This window comes from Aptenodytes forsteri, unplaced genomic scaffold (assembly GCF_000699145.1).
Source record: "Aptenodytes forsteri isolate BGI_AS27 unplaced genomic scaffold, ASM69914v1 Scaffold280, whole genome shotgun sequence".
NCBI classification, from domain to species: Eukaryota; Metazoa; Chordata; class Aves; order Sphenisciformes; family Spheniscidae; genus Aptenodytes; species Aptenodytes forsteri.
The window spans coordinates 1,332,821-1,342,950 of record NW_008796042.1 but is presented as its reverse complement, the minus strand read 5'-3'; the positions used below and the strand labels follow the sequence as shown (position 1 = coordinate 1,342,950).

Below are 10,130 nucleotides of genomic sequence, written 5' to 3'. Positions count from 1 at the left end.
CCGGTCTCCGCCGCTGGCCCGGCCTTGCCGGTTTTTTTCTCGCCGAGATGCGGCCTGCCGGACTCTCTCACCTGCCTCCCGTTTCTCCCCAGGCATGGTCGCCGTGCTGTAGGAGGGCCGGGAGCCGCGGCGATGCCAGACGAGGAGCCGCTGGAGGAGAGCGCTTGAGCTCGTCTGGGGATACGTTCAGTGTGTGTGAAACGTGTACGTTACCCGAAACCTTGGTTTCGGTACTGCTATTTTTATTACACCTAGAGGAATAAACGAGGGCTTGTTATTGTAATCTCCTCCTTAGTATCTTTCCTTTTGGGAAGAGTAGCGTCTGTTGTTACGACTTACACGTACACAGAAGTCAGTCAGTTTTTGCCAGCTGTAGCTGGCTGGTTTTTCCTGTTTACTGCGTCTGTTGTCACGTCTCCCGTTGGTATTGGCGTGTGTGTTGCTGTCTCGGCTAGATTTGCCCTCTGGCAAAGCTAAACTTTGACCTGAATGGTCTCTTGTGTAAGAAGTGCAGGGCGAGTATCGGAACAAGCCATGTAACTTTTCACGACCAGGCTGTTCAGAACATAACTGTGGCTGCAGAAAGGTGCGTGCTAAAAATAAATACTAGAATTAAACTACGTGTGCAGCTTCGCATTGGTGCTTATGTGTATTCATTGTGATAACAGCACTTGGTTGTCGCTAGACTTTTTTTTAATCTCTACTTATGCTAGTGGACAGAGTGGACTATGCTCGCATAATGGGTAGTGTATTTTGCTTATTGATTGCTAAGTATTGCCATATCTCATTTACTTCATAGTAGCTGTCTCTCTTGTTTTGAAGACACCACCCACTCTCTGCTTTTGGACCCTTGGACTTTTCAGTAGTAGTTACCACAGCAATATTTTAATGTTTCTCAAGCACAAACTGTATTCCAGTGTAACACAGAGAGATTAACAGATGGTCTTCCCCCCCTCCCCCCTTCTTCTTACTTTACAAATGGGGAAACTAGGATAAAAAAAGGAGGAAAGCCAAAGTATGTCTTAAATTGAACACAGAAATCTGAAACGAGTTGGTTGACTTTGTAATCAGATTTTAGAGTGTTATCTAATACTCTGAATGCAAAGCTTCAGTGGCAGCTGTACTGTCTGGCTCCTCAGCAAATCAAGGTGCAGTTTAACAGTGTGAATACATAGTTTGGTCAGTGTGCGGGCTGCAGCTGAAGAGTGTGGTCTCACTCCTTCGCCGTCACTGGCCGTGGGTTACTGCTGCTCTCTTTGTAGTGGATTTAGTGGTTGGATGGTTGCAGGGACAGTTGATCTAACAGTTTTGTGGGGATGGCTTTCTGTCAGATGGAAGCTATTCTAGTGAGTATTTGCTCCGATATGAATGAAAGCTGTTTCTCCTTCTGCACTAATGTAAACCAGCTGTGGGTTAAGTATAATGTGAAACTGTACCTCGAGAAACCAAATCTCAAATTTGGTCCTCAAATCAGTCCTCAAAATCAGGACTACGCTTAAAATTCTGAAAAGTTTGGATTAAAAAACGTCAGCCATGTGTAGCGAATATGTGGTAAGAGTGAAGGGAGTATAAATCTGTGAAGGAACTTTCCCACCTTTCCAGAGTCTTTTCTCCACTCACTTCTTGCCAAAGAGCTTCTGTGCTAAAAAAGGGAAGTCTCTTACAAAGCTTTATTTAGACCTCAGGGCCTGGTCCACCATGTGTACTCAGTGAGGCAGGAGTCTCAAAGGAAAAATAATATTGTACCCTACTGTAAAAGCCAAACTGAAGTTGCGCAGGGAAATCTTGATTCTGGTATGTTCCAGCTCCTCAGTCTTGATGAGTTTTGCTTTCATGCAGTTCCCTACCCTCCTCACAAAAGCAATCTGAAAAGAAAATTGGAAGTGTAATGAGGCGTCTTCACATCCGCCTGGGGTTTTAGCAGTGTTAGGGTTACTTGATCCAGCAAATCCTTTCTCCAGTTGCTCAGGTGGCAGGCTGTCATGTGTTTCATCTGTTCCTGCAGAGTCTCTACTTCTTCAGCAGCCATTTTTAATAATGCCAGACTAGATTCTTAATCACCTGAACTGTCTCAGGTGCAAATCCTCTTGTCCTTCTGCGGGCTTTCTATGTGATTCTCTCCAAGGCCTCTCCCTGTAGAGTTTCTATCTCTTAATTTTTGTTTAGGCAGTCTCATTTATGTCCTTTCTTTCCTCTCACTTGTCCTGTCCTTCAACGTGCTGCTGCCCCTCACTCCTGCCACCTCTGCTTTGCCAAAACACACCTTCTCCTTTTGTTGGCTTCTTCCAGCTTCTTGGGACATGCAGAGTCTTTGTCTCAGTTTATGCTTTCCTCCTACCTGGTCATGGTTTACGAACAATCTTTGTTTTCCTCTGTCCTTCTTTCTTTCCTTATTTCATTCTCCTGTTCTCCACTTACAGTCTTTTTCAAGGTTATCCCTTCCGTGTTCCCTTGTTTCTTCAGGTTGTGGTGCTGAGAACACCCAGACAAGATTCCTCATGTTCTGTATGTGGTATTGAGTTCCATAATCTGGTTTAATGTTTTATTAGCTATGGACTGAGGAGAGCTGGCTTGTTTGTGTTGCATGTGTGGTGTTTGGTCAGCACTTAGAGCTAAGAGAGGGGAAAATGGAACCTTTAGAGAGTTGACTTTTTGAAACAGGACCCCACTGAGTGTGGGCAAAGGCTCACGGTTTGGTTTTATGTGACTTTGTGTTGACCTGGCCAAAAAGTAAATTGCTCCCGAAAGACAATTCTGCGTTATAAAGTCCATTGTTGCTGCTGCAGGGCACAGTGAGATGCAAGAGCGCAACGTTAGCAGATTTCTTGAAACAGACAAAATGTCTCTTCTTTTTCCTAGTCTTTTTCTCAGCTGAACTAGTTTGCTTGTGAACTTGTGTTGCTATAATAAACTTAATTTACTTAATTTGATTTGTTTGTATTAGGGTTTCTTAATGCTTAGGGGTTCAAAACTGGGGGAGTCTTTACTTGTCAGTACAAAATTAATTGCTCCACTAGGTTCATACACTATCCTTTCATGGGTTTGAGAAAATGAATTTGCCTTTAATCTGACAGCAGGTTTAGTGGGTGTTTTTGGGTGTGGGTTTGTTTTTTTTCTTTTGGTGGTTCCCCCCCTCCCCCGGGGATTCCTTGAAACAAAACTGTTTTTTTATCTTGTTGCATTTAAACATGCCTTTCCAAGACTTTGCATCTGTGATATTAAAACTCCCATGACTCTTGAGGGGGTTTTTTTGGCATCCTTTGGTATAATACCTGCTATTTATGTTATTTTAGGTGTCGAGGGAGCAGATATTGCTTTCATTCCAGTGGTTCTGAAAGGTATTGCTTAATCTCAAGTGCTTTCTCATTGAGCTTATGGTGGTTTTGTTGTTTTTAAGGCATCCAGCATATCTTACGGTTGAAAGAAATCTATATCTATTTGCTCTTCTCTTTTGATGGCAGCTTCAGAGGTGCCATGAAGGCTAAATGAATAGACTGCCTGATGAGTCTATATGAAGCAGTTATGTGGATCACCACGTGTTGCTTGTAGAAAGAGAATTAATTTTTCTTGAAAATGCTCTAGTCTTTTATAAAATTACTGTTTGAACCATGGAAGTGTTCCTATAAACTGCTGCGTCCCCAGACATGCTGTCAGTTCCTGGGTGCTTTAGTATGTGAATGATAGATTGTTTTGTACTCCTTCACAAAATCTGTAAAACAATGGAGCTGGTTATAGTCAGAAAAATCAAAAGATAACCAAACACCTAGGCTTTCACAGGAGAACAAGAAATAAAACACAACGAAGCCATTTGTTTCTCTTGCTAAATCAAAGACAAACAATAGCAGGCAGTGCAGGTACTGACAAATACACACAATCGTGATTTTTAAACAGGAATGGAGTTACTTTGATTTCCTGAAGTCCTGTTAGTTACATCAAACTGGTAATGGTTGTTGCAGATGAAGATTTAACTTACTGTTCAAAGTAACTGGAATTTATTATGGTTATACATGAAATGAACATACAGATCTGGAGTTAGTGTGTGATTATTTTTTTTTTCCTTTTAACTTTTGCGTGGTCAGTATGATAATGATTCCACCAAATATACATGTTAATTGTGAAGTACCAGAAAATATGCTGTATGACCCTTCAAATCTATTAGGAAGACCCTCTCTGGTGTTTGAAAGTAAAAATGTTACCATCTTGCTGTATGTCAGAGCTTGCATGAAATGCCTCCTGTTGCCACTGATGCAGTTTTAACAGAGATAAGTGCTGAGAATCCTCTCTTGAGCTTGATCAGCTCTTGGACAGACAGAGGCAGTAGATAAAAGATTCAAAACCTTTTTTTTTTCCTCAAAGAAAATTCTTTATGTCTGAGTAATTAATTCCACATCACTTAGTAATTTCGCTCTTAGGTTTCATTATGGTTACTCTTATCTGGTGTTGGTATTGATTTTTAACATTGATTTCCCCAATCTCCACACAAGCAACGATCTACAGCCTGCGTTTGTTCAGATCAAGTAGTAGCATTATGTGTTTGAATTCAGAAGATAATTGCGTATCTTGCAAATTACCCAATGGCTGTTTCATCTTGAAACATTTAGAAATCCATTTTAGTTTCTCATAATTATGATGTATTAGTCAGACAGCAATCTAAACTTAGGACAGCACTTTGGCAGTGATATGCTTGTTTTTCTAAAATGAGCACAGTTTCTGTGGTTAAATTTTCCTTTCATTTAAATACAGTTTTTAATCAGTGCAGGCCAAAATTTTCCAACCATGTTTAAAATTAGCTCAAGCCATATTTTAAAAAGTATGTCCTCCTAATATGATTTAACTTATGTAGAAAAATGTATGCAGAAATGAATGTTTTTAAGGTGATTAATGCTTTTTAAATGTTTTTACAATTTATTTGCAAAAAAACTTTTATAGACTGGCTCAAATATGACTTGATACTAGTAGTCTCTTTGTAATAAATACCACTGAAAGCACTTCATGCTGTGCTTCTGAAATTTGAAAGGTAGCTGTTCAGAAAGAAACTGTAAATTCCACTCATCAAGCAGCTAAGTTACAACATCAAAACAAAGTAAAATGCCTGCTGTTCTTCCAGACTTCCATGCAACTGTTGTTTTGGAGATACTGAAGTTTTCATTGGTCGTCTTGTACTTCTTTAGGCAGGGTATAGTTACCATTTTCAGTTGGTAAGTTGAAGTTGTAAATAGATGTATAGTGAGTGTTAAGCTTTGTGTGGAGGATATTCAACATTGTATGTATTCCGAAATAGAAGTGGGAACGAGTCTGCATTGAATCTCTCAGGTGGCTATTACAACTCCCTGAATTACTGCTAAACATTTGGTAGTTTCAGTTTCTACAAAAATATTAAACCCAAGCAAAAAAAAACCCCAAACTGTTACCAATCTTATATCCCTGTTTTTACCCAAGTGCAGGAAAAAAGGTCTTTGCTAGACCCAGAAAATTTTCCAGTTGGCAGAGTGTTCAGAGGTCGAGGGAGTCAATCTGTCAGCAGACTTCTCTTCAGATAGACTGTTTCTGCTGATCACAGGTAGGGCAAGATGCTTTCACAGAGAAATGTGAGGACAAATCTCCTAAGAGGGAGATGAGTTGTGTGGATTTCCATTGTATGGAATGCAATATGTTTTTATGTGAGACGTGCTGGTTAGCTTTGACACACTGTTTCTTTAGTGAAAATGATGTAGAAAAGAAATACTGTCCTGGTTTGGACATGGAACTGTGAGAAATCTGACTTAGTTTTTCAGCTGCTTTATTTTATTATTCAGATGCTAGGAGGACTAGATCCTTCTAGTTTTTAATACTTAATCGTACAGTAATCATGCGTCTGTTCAGCTGACCATTGCTATCAAGATCATGTTTGTTACTGTGATTTTAATGATCTGCTAGAATGTAAAGAATGTTGGTTTTGAAAAAGCTGATAATACTATAGCAATAGTAAGCAATAGCAAATTTATCAATGACTGGTAAAGCTTACCTTTTTTCCAATTGCTGCAGCTTGTCCTATTACTTTTTTAAGAAACTTAAATGGAACAAATGCGTTTTAGTTTCATTCAATGATTTTTCTCATAAACGGGACTAACTCTTACCCAGATTCATGTGGTGCAGTGGGAATTTCTCAAGCATTCAGCCCACTGAATAGCAGTTACTCGTTTTGTGCTTGTTGAAAAAAAACATTTAACTCTTCTGGTAAGCTAAAGCCAGGAGACAGTGGTGACCACATGCTGATCTATGGAAGTTAACTTTTCAAAGTGAACCAAACTGCAAACTGGCTTCTAGCTTTCAGGCTACAGTCAGAACTTGGAGCTTGTTCCTAGTTCTGCTGTGTAAATTTTTTAGATTGTGTGTCAGCTGGAGTTGGGGGCCATGTGCTCCAGGGAAGTCATCACTAGGCCCTTTAACAAAGCCAAGGAAAACTACAGAAGATTTCTCAAAGAGCAAAACAAGTGGAAGAAATACTTACCTGGTAAGCGTCTGTTGGGAGTCAGTCCATTTTTTTGTTTTTTTTTAACTCTCCACTCATGAAAAACCTCTTTCTCTTGAGTACAACATTTCAGAAAGTGTGAAGTAATAGACTCATGCCAAGGTTATTGAACTAATCTGTAGAGTCTGGTAAGGTAAGGCTAATCATTTCCTTTCAGCCTCCTGCATAGACAGTAGCTTTCTTCTGGTCTTCCCTCTTCAGTGTGAAAACACCACTAAATCTGTCAACTTAACTAGTGAATTCCCTTAAAAAGAAAACAGTTTTAGCAATTTCTTTCAAGGTCTCTTGCCTAGGTCAGTAGATTTGTCCTTAGGACAAGTAAAAATGATGCACTGCCAGTGAACTAATTATGTGTAATTCATCATCAGATAGTGGAAACAATTAGTGTTCTGGGAATTGGCATGCATTTCACATTTGGAAAGGGGGTGTTTGGTTTGGTTTAATCTCTCTTAAATAATTGGAGACCGTCTAGGAAGATGGAATGTAATGTTCTGGGTATATTTGATCTTTCTAAACTTTGGGGATAGACTGTTTTAGAAAAGGATTGGTCTTACTGCATTTTGTGCTGTCTTCGTGAGGTGGATAGATTTTGCACTAAAGTTTCCTTAGGAAAATACTTGTGCATCAATCTGATTTACAGGAAGTGTTGTGCAGACTCATCTATTTCTAACCACTGAAAGTGACAAAGGGTGTGTCTCTCCCAGAGTTACAGCTTTGCTCAGAGAAGTGTGTTCTTCTATTAGGAACATCAGGTTTAAATTTTCACTTGAACACCAAGTTTTAAATAAAATCCTGACAGTTATCCCCTATTTCCGGTGCCTGCATGGGTCTACTATTCATTACAAAATGGATTCTTCATTATTTTATCATAAATGGTTGTATCTTTAGATACCAATTTCCAAAATTTAGTAGAATTGTCATTTTTGTAAAAACTTTCTTCACACAATGTTTTTTTTACTTATGTTGTAATAAAGGTAGGCATTGTACTTATTGTATCTCAGTCCTACTCTGAAGAAAGAATCTTGGTCTCTTTCCTAAATATTGAGAAGCATTTAGTTTTGCACCTCTGTTGGATACAGGGTTAGATGTTGAACAGTGTCAGCTCCACTAAGCAATAAAAAAAAAAATCCCACTTTCAGAAAATGCTTTAACTGAATAACACATCTCATTTAGATTTTGACAGTGAGTAAGAGAGCTGTGTGTTTATCCTGTCTGCCACTTTAATAGTTTTTGAATGACAAATGCCTGCAAAGATGTCAAGGGTTAAACAGCTATATTTTTTTTTGTGTGTTCTTACTACAGTAGGTCATTGAAGGACCTTGGAAGATGACTGATCTGTAAAATTGAGACAAAGGCTCTGTAGTTATGGTAGTATGGAAATTAAATACAGGCAGCAGCAAATGTGGCTTGAGTGGTCACAATAGGGATATTGCTAAAATGATTGTTGATAACACAGGAATACATACTCTCTTCTGTCTAAAGGGAAAATAGCTAAAATTATGGGTTTTTTGTTAAAGTAATTACAGTAGGCTAGTCTACTGAAGAACAATATGATGTGATACGCAGCACCCTTTTGCAATAGAAGATCTTTGAAAATATACTAATAGCAGTTATTTTTAGTTAAAGAACCTTACAAAAAGTTTAGAGGATTTAGTAAGCTTTGATTGTGTCAGTTGCATGTTAGTAAGATTCTCGTATGGTCTGCCTTCTCTCTGTACCTTTGCAGCTTGGCAGACCATCACCCTTCCGCAACAGCACTACGCTATAGCAAATACTCCCCTTTTTTAAGAGAAGCTTTAAGTTATTCCCATGTTGCCTGTGGTTCCAAGTGTATTCAGATTCTTGTTCATTTTATGTGTAGACAGTGGCAAATAGAGGTGGTAAATAGGGCTGTTTTTTTCTTTTTTAACTTTATGTAAGGCATCCATAAAAATCTGTTAAGCAAACTAGCATTGCACATACTGTCCATAGCTTTGTTATCAAGCGCTGGGCATGCAGAATTAAGCATGCTTTCAGAACAAAATGTATCAGCGTTGTGAGCAGAACGCTAAAATGAGTTTGCATGTTAGAAAGAAAGAAAGGTTACTTTTCCTGTCTCCATCTCTCACTGTGTCTTGAAATACAGTTAGCTGAAAAAGGCATATTTAGGAGAAGCTTTTGCTGAAGTTTAGAAACATGTCATTTATTCATAAATGTAAAATAAGCAAACCTTAAAATTTAGGGAAACTGGTAGCTTTGGATTTCAGTGCAAGATATTCTCTATGTACAGTATTAAAACAGATGATAATGTTTACTAGAAATATCACAAAATGACATATTGGCTAGGAGGTACCCAAAAAATGGAAAATAGTAGTTGCAAAATATTGTTGTACATAGAGTTCCAATATTCCAGGCTGCGGAATATTTTAGAATGAAAATTTTCAGCAGTAGTGAAAATGATCTGATCTGGCAGAAGAGTAATATTTTTAATGAATGCTTATAGCATGACAAGTGGAAAGAGGAATTATCAGCAAGTATTTCTTCATCACTTAGACTGCTGTAGCTCTCCAACCATTTAGCTAAGGGTTTACAACCTTTACAGGGAGTAAATATAACAGTCTGTAGAGCAAATGCCTTTGTTTGGCCTCAATATCCTGTAAAGATGCCATTTCCCAGGATTTTTGCATGTGGGACCTTAGTTCTTCTGCATGCAACTGGTGCAAGCCTCCCAGCTCTTAAGAACTTGGCATTTGGTGTTAGTATGGAGGAGTGGCCCACCCTTAGGAGTTGCATCTTCCTCTGTGAGACCTCAATGTCTGTCCTTCTCTTGAGAAAGGTTATGGTGTGCTATTCTGCCAGTTTCAATGTCTTGAATGATTTTAAAGTTTAGAGGGAAGTTATCAAGGACTTTCATTTCTGGTTTGGGAGCTATTTGATATAGAGCCATCAGTCTCTTGTTCTTAACTAGGTGATTGTTTTCTTCTTAACATCTCTCCCCTAAGCTGAACCTTACTAAGAGCTGTTAGATTTCCACCAGGCATGTACTGAAGAGCTAGAACATAGAAGTGAAGTTCATGTTGGAATGAGATCTGGAGAGAAGCAAAGTTGTGGGCAAGTATTTTTCCTTTTTCCAAATGTTAAGCTTCAGCCATGTTAATAATATTTCTACAAAAACATTATTGGGCTAATTTAAAGCAAAACTCTAGAACTGTTATATCCCACATGGCATGAAACATTCCTGCTTTTTTTTCCTGGTGTATTAACTTCTTACACAGAAAGGAAATGAATTTTAGAAAGAATGTTATACATAAACCATTTGAGACATTCTCTGTTAAGGAAATACCAGCTGTCAAGAAAGATGCAGCCAATGTTGAGTTATATTAAAAACATTGTAAAGGAAATATTTGTCAAGGAAAAGTGGATTAATTAAAACATTTTATCTATTTTTGCTCTGGAAGAAGGTTAGGGAAGTGCTATATAAGCCTCTTCTAAATGCAACCATTATTAAAAGCCACAAATTTATGTTTTCAGAAGGAAGTTGACTTAGGCAAGTTGTTCCTTAATGTAGAATAAAGACATTTTCTGACTACAATGTAACTAGTAGGGAAAAAAAAAAAGACAAAAAAAAAAACCTAAAAGT

The 10,130-nt window shown here is 38.4% G+C and overlaps 1 protein-coding gene across 3 annotated transcripts in view; it reads left to right on the top strand.

Annotated features, from left to right (window-relative positions):
- The first annotated feature begins 101 nt into the window (after positions 1–101).
- Positions 102–10,130, top strand: part of LCLAT1 (lysocardiolipin acyltransferase 1) — a 123,294-nt gene continuing 113,265 nt past the window's right edge. For all 3 annotated transcript variants that reach the window (XM_019473725.1, XM_009285571.2, XM_009285570.2), the window contains exon 1: positions 102–204. The gene's annotated coding sequence lies outside the window, so the exon portion shown is untranslated. The remainder of the gene's footprint in view (positions 205–10,130) is intronic.